The sequence below is a fragment of the Notechis scutatus genome, chromosome Z, assembly GCF_049901735.1.
Source record: "Notechis scutatus isolate UNSWTSFEM ecotype Mainland chromosome Z, rNotScu1.2, whole genome shotgun sequence".
Classification (NCBI taxonomy): domain Eukaryota; kingdom Metazoa; phylum Chordata; class Lepidosauria; order Squamata; family Elapidae; genus Notechis; species Notechis scutatus.
This window is the reverse complement of record NC_142025.1, coordinates 134,228,103-134,241,607: the sequence shown is the minus strand read 5'-3', so window position 1 is coordinate 134,241,607 and position 13,505 is coordinate 134,228,103. Positions and strand designations below refer to the sequence as shown.

General features: G+C 41.5%; 1 pseudogene across 1 annotated transcript in view; it reads right to left on the bottom strand.

Moving 5' to 3' along the window:
* Positions 1-6,985, bottom strand: part of LOC113421794 (myosin-10-like) — a 74,724-nt pseudogene extending 67,739 nt beyond the window's left edge. Inside the window, exon 1 of the transcript XR_015745691.1 lies at positions 6,928-6,985. The product of XR_015745691.1 is annotated as a myosin-10-like (transcript). The remainder of the gene's footprint in view (positions 1-6,927) is intronic.
* Positions 6,986-13,505: the final 6,520 nt, after the last annotated feature.

The following is a 13,505-nucleotide window of genomic DNA, read 5'->3' as shown; positions in this document are numbered from 1 at the left end:
TGTTAAGTGAATTACTGTAGTTGTTAAGCTAGTTGTCAAACCTGAAGCTGACCTGACTGGAGCCATTTTTTGACCGCTTCAGTGTTGCCACACTGGAGCTGAGGGGTAGGGACGGGGGAATTGAGATAGAGAGGAACATATAGCCCAAACAACATTTTTATCTTGGGAACCAAGGACATTCTCACAACCTGGTCGGAAGAAGGCAGAGTGATGTCACCCGGCTGCCAGCCTGTTCTGTGTTTGGACCCTGTGACTGGTTGTTACTGATTGTTAATCTAAGGGGCGTGCATAAGTGCACAATCATGCCTCCCGTCCCTGTCCTATTGTCCCCATTTATTCGTACCTATTTCCTGTATTCTTACTCGTGTTTATAATTGTACCTATTATCTTGTAAGCGATTGACAAATCAAATCAATAACTAAAAATAAATAAAGTGGGAAAACTTTTAATTAGGTGAAAACCGTGAGAGACCTTAGAGTCGGTTTTCTCCAGATGTGTGCCCATATGATAATTCCAAATAAAAGTATTCTTCCAGGAATCTACATGCCTTGGAGTCTTACTTGCTATGGATTTATTACTTGGAACCCTGACACTAGTAACACAGTTGTTAAGTGAGTGTGGCTTCCCCATTGACTTTGCTTGTCACAAAATGTGATCACATGACCCTGGGACATTGCAACCGTCATAAATATGAAGCAATCAAATTTTGATCATGTGACCAGGGAGATGCTGCGTCCTAAGTGTGAAAAACAGTCATGTCACTTTTTTCAGTGCTGTTATAACTTCAAAGAATCATTAAATGAATGGTTGTAAGGCAAGGACTACCTGCAAGGAATAGGAGCTCCAATTCAGTACTTAGCTTGATATAAAGCTGATATAATCCGAATCCTTTTAAAGATAACCTAATGCTCTTTGAATGTTTTGATACTACAGCTCCTATAATCCCTTGCCGTTGGCCATGTTGGCTGAGGTTGACAGGAAATGAAATTCAAACTGTTGGATGACCTATAGCTCATAATGAACTCTGGAGTTGAACCCATGCAAATGAAGCTATGTGCAAATGTGCTGATCAACATATTTTCCTATAAATGTACCCTCCTTATCAGTCCTTATCAGTCTATCAGTCCTGCAAAGACTGATCAATGCAAGCACCTATAGGGTAATCCCTACTCTCTGGCCTGCCCCCTGCAAGCTGCTTGTCAATTCCCCACTATGGTCAATGGTGCCCTAAGACTGTCAGTGCCCGCAATGGAATCAGAAGAATGCCCTTGAAAAACCCACAACCCAGCTGGCACTGGCAAACACAGCAACCTGATCAGCAAGGATAGCTTCAAGCCCTCGCCTTCCAGGCACCAAATGGACAAAGTGAAAAATGCAGATGGGCGGTCTTGGATGAAGGAAAAGGAAATGAGAGAGAGAGGGAAGGGGATAACATAAACCTTTGGGACATTTGCATTATACTGAAAAATACAGAGCTCTTAGGCCTAGGGAGCTGATCTAGCCTGCGTCTTCCAAAAGGAAGCCACAAGGTATGGCACCATGCCCAGGAGTAATTGGTTCCAAATGCGTCTCCTTCTGGGGTGTGGTGTGGGTAAAAAGGCAAAAAACAAAACAAAAAAACACAGATCTGGGCAGAGGTGCCAGTTGAAATATCACATCTTCAAAGATGAGGAGTCAGAAGGGAGTGGTGCCCAGTATTCAAGCAGAGAGAGAGGTTGGGTGCCAGGACTGCTGAGTTTTCTTGGCCAGGAGAAGATGGTAGCAGATCAAAAGTTGAAATGACAGACTTGAGTGGGTTAAGAACAGGAACCGACATCTTGGGGACTGAAGCTTTGCTGTAATTGTTAGTTCAGATAACCACAGGAGTTTGTTTTGCTTGGGATGACTGGAATATTTTTTGGCGGGGGCTGCCTCTCCTATTGCCTTAACCTCTAGAAGGTGGTGGCCTGAACTGCACACTCGGCTTGCTTGAATGCAACGAATCTCGGAACAACCCATCTCACAGCTAACATACACCATTCCCAAATGAACTTAGGAGCAACGTCTGAGGAGCCTCTTCTTGGAACTAGGACAGTAGCTTCCCTCACCCAGCAGGAGCCCAAGGACTTCCACAGTTATCTTTCCTCCATCAACCCAAGAGGTATCCTGTATGACTCCATCCTTTACCATCGATTAAGGGCTGTAAATAAGAATTGTTTAAACTTTGGTGAGCAAGGCAGACTGAATTTGTCATTAAAGAAAAATAAGTGAGGATTCCCCTTCGATAAGTTGGGGTGTCACATTCCATCAACGACACTAGGAAATGTCTGGGACCACTCTCTCCCTGCCTCCAACCTATTTACCCATGGCAGGAAGCAACTGCCATGGAGCGAGCAAGCACCCATGGCATTCCATTCTCCCCACCACATTTGACTGGCACAAACAACTGGTTTTGCCAGGTGCAAATAACCAGGAGCATTTGTTGAGTTCAAAGAACAGAAGATTTTATTATTGCTACCTATAGAGAAGAATCCGGTCAACTAATGGTCAAAGCTAAATTGGCACTAGATAAGGGTCAACAGAATTCACAGGGGGTGGACTTGGGTCTCCTGTGGCTGCGCTATTATTCCAAGCAGATGACACATTTAACTTCGCTTTCTAGATCATCTCCTACTGTATCAGCGCTCTTGACTTGTTCCCGATTTGGACTACACACATGCACCTTTGAAGGCTAAAGAAAGACAACCAGGAGAGTTATTATTATTATTATGGCAGCTATCACTCTTCCAGGTCCAAATGTAGCATCGATGACAAAACATATTTGCATTTGATGTACGATAGATTCCTGGGAAAGAGATAGGGAGCATAATCCTTCCTCAGGCTTTGCTCCAGCATATCAAATAATCTGTCACTGCACATAAGGCCACAATCCTGATTTTCTTGAACTTTATGGCCTATTCTTCTTTTCTTTATCTTTTAGATGAAGGAGAGAGAGAGAGAGAGAGAGAGAGAGAGAGAGAGATACAATAAGCACAGCTCTGCATTTTCATACTGCAGTATAATGATTTCACTTTCAAATTATTTGCTTACAGACAAACAAAGTGTGCCTAACAATAACTAAATAATGCCATGGTTCTGTTCCTATAATACAGCACAATATCAGCTGCCACCATAGGAAGTACCAATGCTCCATTCAATAATTAAGCAGCAAATTCATATTCCCATTTCAAAAATACGCATTTAGCCAGTTTCAGGGGGATTATCATCCATCTTTATGGCCACAAACAGGTACATGACACCTGGCTCCCCAGGTGTGACCATTTCAACACACTAAATCCAATTAAGGCAGTGAGATTCAATTGTATACTCAAGTCAAGCTGATGGTTCTGCTACAAATAAAGTCAATGAACACTTTTAGAAACCTTCTGAATGCATGTCAGGCCTATAAAATGGGACTAATTTGATCCTCCATGCCAGTCCACAACCAGACAGGCCCCACACTATATTCTCTGTAGAGACGACACATATTCAGTTTCCTTAAAGCAACATCTCCATCATATATCTCCCTACGGATACCCAGTTCTTTTCTTTCCTTCCTTCTTCCCTCCTTCCCTCCCTCCCTTCCTAAGTCATCAGGAATCTGAAGTCAGAAAGGCTGTTTTACTCAAAAGGTTATCTATAGCAGGGGTCTCCAGCCTTAGCAACTTTAAGACTTGTGGATTTCAACTCCCAGAATTCCTCAGCCAGAAATTCCTCAGGGAAGCATTCATGGAAGAAAACTAAATTAGAGGATTATAGTAGCAAGGGGTTGTTCCTTACAGACAGGGCTTTAGGACTTCTAAAAAAGCAAGGAAAGAGGAGAAAATGACAAGAGGGTAAGTTTTGAATTTGGGATTGTGCAATAAACAATGTAATATGCACGGAATGCATTAAGGCAGGAAGTTTCAAATTTATTCAGGCTGTGGAAAGTTGTTGTTTTTTTAAAAAAAAATGTGATTATTGAGAGCGCCCACTCAAAAGATAAAATTCTAATTATTATAAACTGGCTGCCTTTCATTGACACACACACACACACACACCCCCCTTAGGATCTCATGAAACTTCAGAGAATTCTAGGAGAAATTCTGTACAATGTTTGGGAAAACTGATTTAGAGCAAGGAGACAAACAGAACCAACTTTTGGAAAGTAAGCGGCTGGGTGCCAGGTTTGGGAATACTCAAAGTCTCTCTAGGCTGACAGTCACTATCTTTATAGCTGTCACAGTCACAGGCTGAAATAACAAACCCAACTCAAATGTGTGTCACTGCCTGCGAGGACATGTGTGTGTGTCAAGTTTATGTCTGAGCGTATACAACCTCTGAGCCTGCCCACATGGCTCCTACGCTTTTCCCAAGGGGTTGTTACCACAAGCCTACTAATTGTTTTCCCAGGCAGTTCATACAAAGTCTCAGTGGCCCTAATGCTTTCTGTCAAGTTCTCCGTCCCATCCAGGAGGGTTGGTGGGGGGGGGGCAGGGAGCAGGCTGCTTTCATGGCACTCGCATGCCAGTTGCTGCTATAAATATCAATTGTCGACAACGTACAACGTAGCTGTTTGCTACTCAAGTCCAGCATAAACAAGGCCTATAGGAAAAACCCTTGAGAAATGAAGAAAATCAACTAGCTCTCTTCTCAAGTGCCACGTTCAACCAGATTTTTTAGAACCCACTTCAGAAAAAGAAAAAAAAAATCTACTCTTCTAGTCCATTACCTAACCCACAGAGGAAAAAACGCTAAATCAGCATGTTTCTTGTTAAAGTGGCTGGTTCTTTCACCTTTCCCATAAAATATCTGCCAGCATCTCCGGCCACAGAAACATTAAAACACATGCGTTCCCAATCAAAAATAGAATATTCAGTTCTTTCAAATATGTGGACTCAAACAGCCAGCGAATGTCTTAAACAGCATTTAAATCTGATTTGGGTATGGTAGCAAATATAAAGGAAAATGAATATTTTACCAAATTAGTTTTAATTAATTTCTACTTTACCATTTCTACGATTTAAAAAAAATCTACAGTTTTAGAAAGGGTGCTTAATGATCACTAACTTCAAAAATCCAAGCACTGTCTAATTTAATCCTTTGCATATTTTAATCCCTCTTTTCCTTTTGAGGGCCAGCACAGAGTTCAAGAGTTTCCACTCTTTTGTTCATCCATTTACAGAAATTATCCCTAGTTCATAACAGAACTCTATGCCATATAAAGTATTTATCTTTAAGGGCCAGTGAACACTTTGTTATTTTCTTACTAACATTGCTACCCACCTTTGGAATTCACCATTCTGTTGACATGGCAAGTTCCAAATGCTAAACATTCCAAGATCTGATTTGTTCATTTTGGTGGACAGTCAAATAAAATACCTAATTGGCTTAATTACATTCAGATTTTTTTCTCAGCTGCTTTAAATTAGAGGTTAGACACATGCAGAAAACCTCAAAACCTCAATTTAAGAATGTCGCCTTTCTCATTCTGGAAAAATACAACCACATTCCTGGAATAGCTGGTATTATTTTGAGAACAACACAGAGAAATTCCAACTGCTTTGTTTAAATCCAAAGAATGCGTGCACCCATCACACTTTGCTGCCATGGGATGACCCGTCCATGGATAGTCTCCTTATTACATACTTGAACATGGTAGATATATACATGTAGACAGTCATGCAATGTCATGAGATTGAGGGGGGCATGCTGCAGAGAATAGCAGAATAGTCTCTGAAACCCAGAAACCTATCTTAAGCTACTTGGGTCTCCACAGCTAGGCCAAGCCTCTTCTTGACATAAGTCCTGCAATATGGATAATATAACAGCAGCTGTAATACATTCTCCTTTGTCATTTCCAAATGCCTCCTAATGAAATTCTCTTTAGTGATGCCAATTCACTTAATGCAAACATCTCTTCTCATTAATCAAGCTTCATAATTAGATACAATGACCCACTTAGGAAGCAAAACAAAAAAAAAACTTTATAAAGAAAGGCATGGCCTCATAAAGGTATGTTCTCTCTGGCAAGCACAATGATTTCTACCCCTACAAAGCAGTGGCATTTTTATATTACAGAGTCACCGGCTGAATGAAGAGAAAGGAATGCCTATCCATAAGAAGCAAAGCTCAGAAGGAAATTTAAGCAGGGATGGAGGAAGGAGGGAGCTTGCTCAGAAAGGACTCTGCAGAAATTTGGCAGTTGGGAAGGGCATAATGAAGTCTTCCTCAACCAGATGCTTTTCTATAATCTTCAGCTAACATGGAAGCTGCAGTCTGAAATGTCTGGAGGATACCAGGTTGAGAGAGTTAAGAATGATGAAATGTACATATTTAGAGAAGGTCTGGTTGGGGGAAACTGACAGATGAATAGTGAAGTGGATATAAACAGGTAGCAGAGCCACAAAGGGAATTAAAGGCACAGATTGGTGAATAAAAGCTAGGCATTTAGTTAGATAAATGAGGGCAAAGGAAAGCAGGGGCCCAATTTCGCCATCATGGGCCACATAAGTGTGGCTGGATACAAGCTGACTGGTCTTTTCTCACTCAGCCCATTTTCAGGTAAGGTGGATGGGAAAATCATAAGCAATTTGGGTTGTTGTTTTTTTTTTAAATCAGGGGAAGCAATAGAAAATCATCTGTGCTGACTTCTCTAAATCAGCTAACTGCCACCGTTTCTGCCCTTTGAGGGATTTAATTAAGCTCACCCCAATTAACTGAAAAGGACACACCTCTGCACAATCCATCAGCAATTTAGCCTTTCATACGGTAAAGGCAGATTTTGCGGACCCAGAGACCCCTCTCGCCGTTTCTGCAGACTCGCCACATTCAAGGGGGGGAAAAAACCCAATAGACAGCCATACATAAAATTTAAAATAAAAAAGAAAAGGAGGGGAAAAATAACGAATAAGCTTTACGGTACCTTACCAGATTGCCGAGCGCTAACCCGACACCTCCAAGGCCCAGCCGCAACTGAGCTGCCAAAGGCTAGGGGGAGGAGTCCAGCTTCTGTAACCCCGCCCAATCCAAGTGGAGAGGGTGTGGCCGCAATGCTGTTCTGAGGGGGGAATCTTTGACTGCAAGAAGAGAGGCTTGAAAGGGCAGGTCCACACAACCCTCGGGAATTGACTGACAGACGAGTTCACCAACCACAGGAAGCAGAGAGGAGGGGGCCCTTTGAGAAGCTGAATGGGCTTCTTTATGTGGGAACAGTTCGGGGAGAGGGCGGGAGGGGAAAGAGAAGGATGAATGAGGTCTATTGTCTGCTGGGGAGGGGGGACTAGGATGACGTCAGAGGCTAGACCCTCAGGGGGAAGAGGGGGAGAAAAAGCAAACCAGGAGCTATGCATTCTCTCTTTTCCAACGCTAGCTCTCCGTCAGGATCCTCCCTCCCTCCGATCAGCCCTTCCTTCAATCGCAGGATCAGAGTCCCAAACTTCGTACTTTGGAGGAGAAAAAAACTAGCTGCGCAAGAATGACATCATCCAAGGCTACCTGGGAGCTCCTTTCAGAATGCAGTGGAGGGTGCTTGTTGCAACTCTGAATGAGCTCTTTCTTGCTGTTTGGCTTCTCTTACCAGACGGGCTGTCATTCCACATCATGATGCTTTTAACTTTTTTTTAGTCTGTCTCCCAGAGCCAAATTAGTAGAAAAACTGGGTACAAGTAAGACTTCCTATTATAGCATCTAGGTTGGGTTCATGCAACAACCTCTCTGGGCTAATAGGTTGGATATGTGTGGTCCAGGATGTTGTAGGAAACCCAGCCATTGTTTTAGAGCAGTGATCCCCAACCTTTTCTACGCCGCGGCCCGGTACCGGCATCAGCTGGGCGCCGCGACCCGGTGCACCGGCATCAGCTGGGCGCCGCCCGGTACCGGCATCAGCTGGGCGCCGCCATCTTTTTTGATGAAAAAGTGCTTCGGTGAGCTTTCTACCGGAAAAGCTCACCGGAAGCGCTGGCGCCATCTTTTTGATGAAAACGTGCTTCGGTGAGCTTTCTACCGGAAAAGCTCACCGGAAGCACTTTTTCATCAAAAAAAGATGGCGGCGCCTAGCAAGCCAGCGGCCCGGTAGGAGTTGTTCCGCGGACCGGTACCGGTCCACGGACCGGTGGTTGGGGACCCCTGTTTTAGAGGATTGTGTGAATCAAACTATTGTGACTCCATTTTGGTTCCGGGACATAACATTCTGTGAAGGTATTATTTTTTATTTTTAACTTTTAGTTTAGCAATTTGAGTGAACACAGTCACAATCGTTCATAGTCCCAGGACTTCTGATCAGGAATCATGTGCCAGTTTGACAATTTTCTAAAAAAAAAAAAAAAGTCTATGGTACATTAAAAGTCCAGAAACATGGCACACAAACAAACCAGGAGGAGTTATGATTGGATTGCTGAGGCCAACAGTTTTGACCCCACTCTTCAAACTTCCTTGTACTGAACCAGTGAGACCCCCCTCCAGCTACACTGTGAGTGCTGAACTGGCTGGAAATAGATTTCTGAATATAATTCAGATCCTGGTTTTACAATCTATTGATTTTAAATTTCTTAGATCCAGGCTATCTACAGGATTATCTCTTCTGAATAGAATTTGCCCATCCAATTCAGTCAACCCAAGAAGACCCTTCTGGAAAAGTTAAAGAGTCAGGATCTCCAAGCAGGCTTCTTATAAGAGTGATACCTCTCTCTGAAACATGTTACTCTCAAAAATTAAGGTGGCCCCATAATTTTGGAAAGTCTAATGATCTGGCTTTCTTATATTTTAGATCTGGAGAACTTTGTGATACGGTGACGTCAATTCTTACTTTAATTCTACTTTTAATGCTAATGGCTGTTAAATTAAATAATGTTTAATGGGAGATATTATCAGTTCATTGCTTTCTGATGTACAGTATTTGCCAGAGTTACTTGAAAGAGCAAGTTTGGTCTAGTGGTTAAAGGCACCAGGCTAGAAGCCAGGAGACTGTGAATTGTAGTCCCGCCTTAGGCACGAATGCCATTTGAGTGATCTTGGGCCAGTCACTCTCTCTCAGCCCAACCTTCCTCAAGGGTTCTTAAGCAAACACTACTACCACAGGATTGTTTTTCTTAAGAACTGGACAGGAATCAACTGACATTTCCCACAAGGCAGGGCTATGGGAAGTAGACTTTCCCTACCACGATCCCATTGTTTATATCTCTAAGTGAATTGAAGGCAAGAGTGGAGCTGTGAAATGCAACAGTGTCTGCAGCTCATCAGGAGGATAGCAAAATGATGACATAGATGTGTTGATGTCATCACATAAATGCCAATCTTGCATACCTGTGTCTTCGTGTCATCACATCAATGCCAACCTTGTGTATCCGTATCTTCATGTCAGATGCAAGTAAGTAAGTTGTGGTTTGATTTACTCATAGACATGTTACCATTTGGCTTACTTACCTTGCACCCAACTCAGAGGAAAGCTCGCGCTTATAAGTGGCATCACTACTCTTGGTCCTTGTTCAAATATCCATCTGGATGTGCAGGAAATAGCAAATGCTGCCAAAACTTTAACTTTGGCACACTAAGGCTCACATCAATTTGAGAGAGATTAGTTGAGCCACGCATGCATGCAAAAAAACCACACACACACAAGGTGACGGGAACAAGCCTTCACGCACTCTTACACACACGCACGCGCTAACATAATGTCAGATATATCTGAAATGGAGTATGATGCAAAAAGCTTATGCTGCAATAAATCTATGAGTCTTTAAATTCTGACAGACCAGATTTTTTTTCTACTTCCTTTCATTCTCCCTTTTGCCAGAGCTATTCTGCCCTCTCGTGGTAGATGAATGTCCCACTCCATCATACCAAGGTCATGCTGGCTGTGATGCAGCAAAAGTCCATAGGAGATGACCAAACAGAACCATCATCAATGAAAGTAGCTGGAGCAAGGCCGAGAGGAAAGGTTCCCCATGCTACTTTCAGAGATTGAAGTGACTCAACAAATTGGCCTGTGATCATTTTCCCATCCAGACCGATGAGGTACTCTTGCTATATTTATATATGTTGATGCTGCATTCAACATTCATGAGGGAAATAAAGGAAAGTAGAAACTTTCTCAGGCCTCAAAAGAGGAGGATGCAGTCAACATGTTAAAGGAAAGAAGATGAGTTACATCTTACAAAACATACGTGAACTATTCTGGGAGTAAACAAGATTTTAAGCTGTAGAAAGATACATTTCATCTTAAAAGTTCATTTAAGTTTTCCCTAGAAAAAACTGCTATAATTCATCCAATTCTCTTTCCTTTGCTCTCTCTTTTTAACTCCTGAAACTTCATCCATAACTAAATCAAGCTTGGAAAGACTAATGTAGCATAGACCTCAAGGAAACTTGAAAAAATAATGACTAAAATAATGATTATATCAGATAATTCAAAAAGACAAACATGATGTACAATTTTACTGAGATAGATGTATTTTTGTTCTCTCTCTCTCTCTCTCTCTCTCTCTCTCTCTCTCTCACACACACACACACACACACACACACACACACACACACACACACATATCCCAAAATATAGTGTTTCTCTGGAACAGAAGGAAGTAAGCAATCCATGTAACTTTTAGTCTTGTGTGTCAGACAGTTTTAATTATAGTTCTGTATAAAAGGCCAAAAAGCCTTAGGCCTGTAATAAAGATTTGAGTTGCTTTGACTGACGGTAGTACTTATTAACTTATTAAAATGCATTCCATAGTATTAATGTTAATTTTATTTTCATTTTCTATTTAAGAGAAGAAATAATTGCCCTGAGTAAAAATTCTATATTGCTAGTCCCAGTCTCTAATAAAAATTATTTATTCAATTTTGGCACTGTTCGATTTCAGACTGACTCTGGGCAGCCTACAACATAAAAAAAAACAAATGATAGAACTGCAGTAAGAAAATAAAATACAATATAAAGTAAATAAACGAGAGAGAAAATCCAGACATCCAACCACAACTTATACAACATATGTCAAACATATGTCAAAGAAGAGCTTTCCGCCACCTTACCCCAAGGCCTGGGAGAACAGCCATGTCTTTAAAGTTACTGGAATGTCATCAGGCTGGGAGCCATCTGGATTTCAAGAAGACCTCATGCCAGAAGACGGAAAGATGACACTGTTTAATCAAAGGGACCTGGAATATGCCTACTCTGTTGGATCATAGTGGCCAGGAGAAACCATGAAAGGTAAGTGGCCCCTCAAATAACTGGACCATAGGATTTTATAGTTGATAACCAGCACTCAAAGGTGCTTTTTCAAAAAGCAACAGGACAGTTTTTTCTCTGAGGAAGAAGAAGACATTTTGCTTCTCATCCAAGAAGCTTCATCGGTTCTGGCTTATCCAAGAAGTCGGGCCAGAATTGATAAAACTTCTTGGATGAGAAGCAAAATGTCTTCTTCCCCAGAGAAAAAACAGTCCAGTTACCTTTTGAAAAAAGCACTTTTGAGACAACTATACCTGGATGACTGAGAATCTCCACAAACATTTGATAACCAGCACCCTGAATTACACCTATAAACCTACCCACTAGCAACCAGTGCAGTTCATAAAGTTAGAGTGTGAAGTGGGCGTTCTGAGATAAGCCCGCCATTGCTCATTCTACTTCATTCTGAACTAGTTAATATTCCTGAGTGGTTTTCAAGGGTAGCTCATTGAAGATAACAATTATTTATTAATCAGGCCATGGCTTAGGACAGCATATGTGAACCTTGCTAGTTTCTTGGCAGTTGGGCAGTATTTACAGTTGGTGATTTAGCTTTCAGGGAGGCCTTTATACAGTTTTTACACAAAAGTCACAATTTCTAATATAATCCACAAGGGTGTATTAATTACATAAGCAGAATGTTAATACATGGAGATGCAAAGTAAATACCTACTGTTTAACTAATGGTGAATAATATCAGTGTTTATCCTAAAGGTGTGTAGTGAGGTAATCAATGTGACGTGTGGTTTACATAGCAAATGTTAGTTTCTGAGTTATTTTTGAGTCTGGGAAGGGTCAAATCCAGTTCACTAGCAAAAGAAAGTATCAATACATTCCAGCAAATATTTCCACCACAATTTGGGGTTAAAATGCCTCTTAGAACAATATATAACTGGAAAGATTGTGTGAGTTGTGATGAAGCAATCCCCATATTTTCTTACAAAATATGTTAGACTCAGCTGCCTATATATTTCTCTCTACTCCTGCCTATTGAGGAATTTAGGTGGTGTTGTAAGAACAATTTTGGAGCATCTGAAGCAGAAAAGGCTTGTCTACACATGCAAGTAAGATTACATAGTCAATTTCACACAAACAATTTCAAAAATCACACTGGCTAATCCATATTTGATCATTTACACATTTCTAAGCAAGTGGAAAATCCCCTAAAGTTTAGCTTTGCCTATCCATACAATAATATTTCTAAATGTGGACCCCAGCGCCAATATTCCCTTCCTCTGTCTTCAATTATAAATTACAAATCTGAGAGCAAGGATTGCCATACTGTTAATTTCTGCAAGGTGTTTTAAGAACTTTTATAAATATAAATATTAGCTTAGCAGTGAAAGAAAAATAACACAAGTTTAATAGATATTAAAAATGAATAACCTCTCTGTTAATAAAATATGACTGGGAAAATATGTAGCTGCTTTCCTGTTTAATACCTTCCAAACTTGTTTTGACTACAACAACATCCAAGGTTCTTTAGCTAGTCCATGCTGCCAGGGAATTCTGGGAGTTGTAGTTCCAGAACATCTGGAAAGAATCAGTGCAGGGAGCTGATGTACAGATGGAAGAAGCTGATCTACAGATGGGAGCTTATGTATAGCTGCTAGGCTCTTTCCTAGCAGGAATGTAAAGGTAGTCCTTGACTTACAACAGTTCATTTAGCGACTGTTCGAAGTTACAACGGCACTGAAAAAAGTGACATGACTATTTTTCACACTTTTGACTGTTGCAGCGTCCCCATGGTCATATGATTTACATTCAGAGTTTGTCAGTTATTCCCATTTATGATGGTTGCATGTCCCGGGGTCATGGGATCCAGGGGTGGGATTCTACCGGTTTGCACCTATTCGCCAGAACTAGTTGTTAACATTCTAAGCAGTTCAGAGAACCGGTTGTTAGAAGAAATTACTGTCCTAATCCTGTAAGGAAGGCAGGAAGGAAACATTCTGGTGTTGCTTACTGAAACTGCCTCTCTGTTAATCCTTATCACATTCTTGGCAGGACTAGACTTCCTGTCTCAGGAACTTACTTCTCTGGAATTTTTTCCCCCTCCTTTGCTGATACTTTGCTTGTGTGGAGTGACCATTCAAAGTTACAATGGCACTGAAAAAAGTGACTTATGACCATTTTTCACACTTATGACTGTTGCAGCATCTCCACAGTCATGAGAGGCCAGGCGAGGAGATGCGGGCCTCGATGTGAGTGATATTGAGTTGGCCACACCCAGCCAATAACATGACCACCAAGCCATGCCCACCTAGTCACATGACCCCCCAAG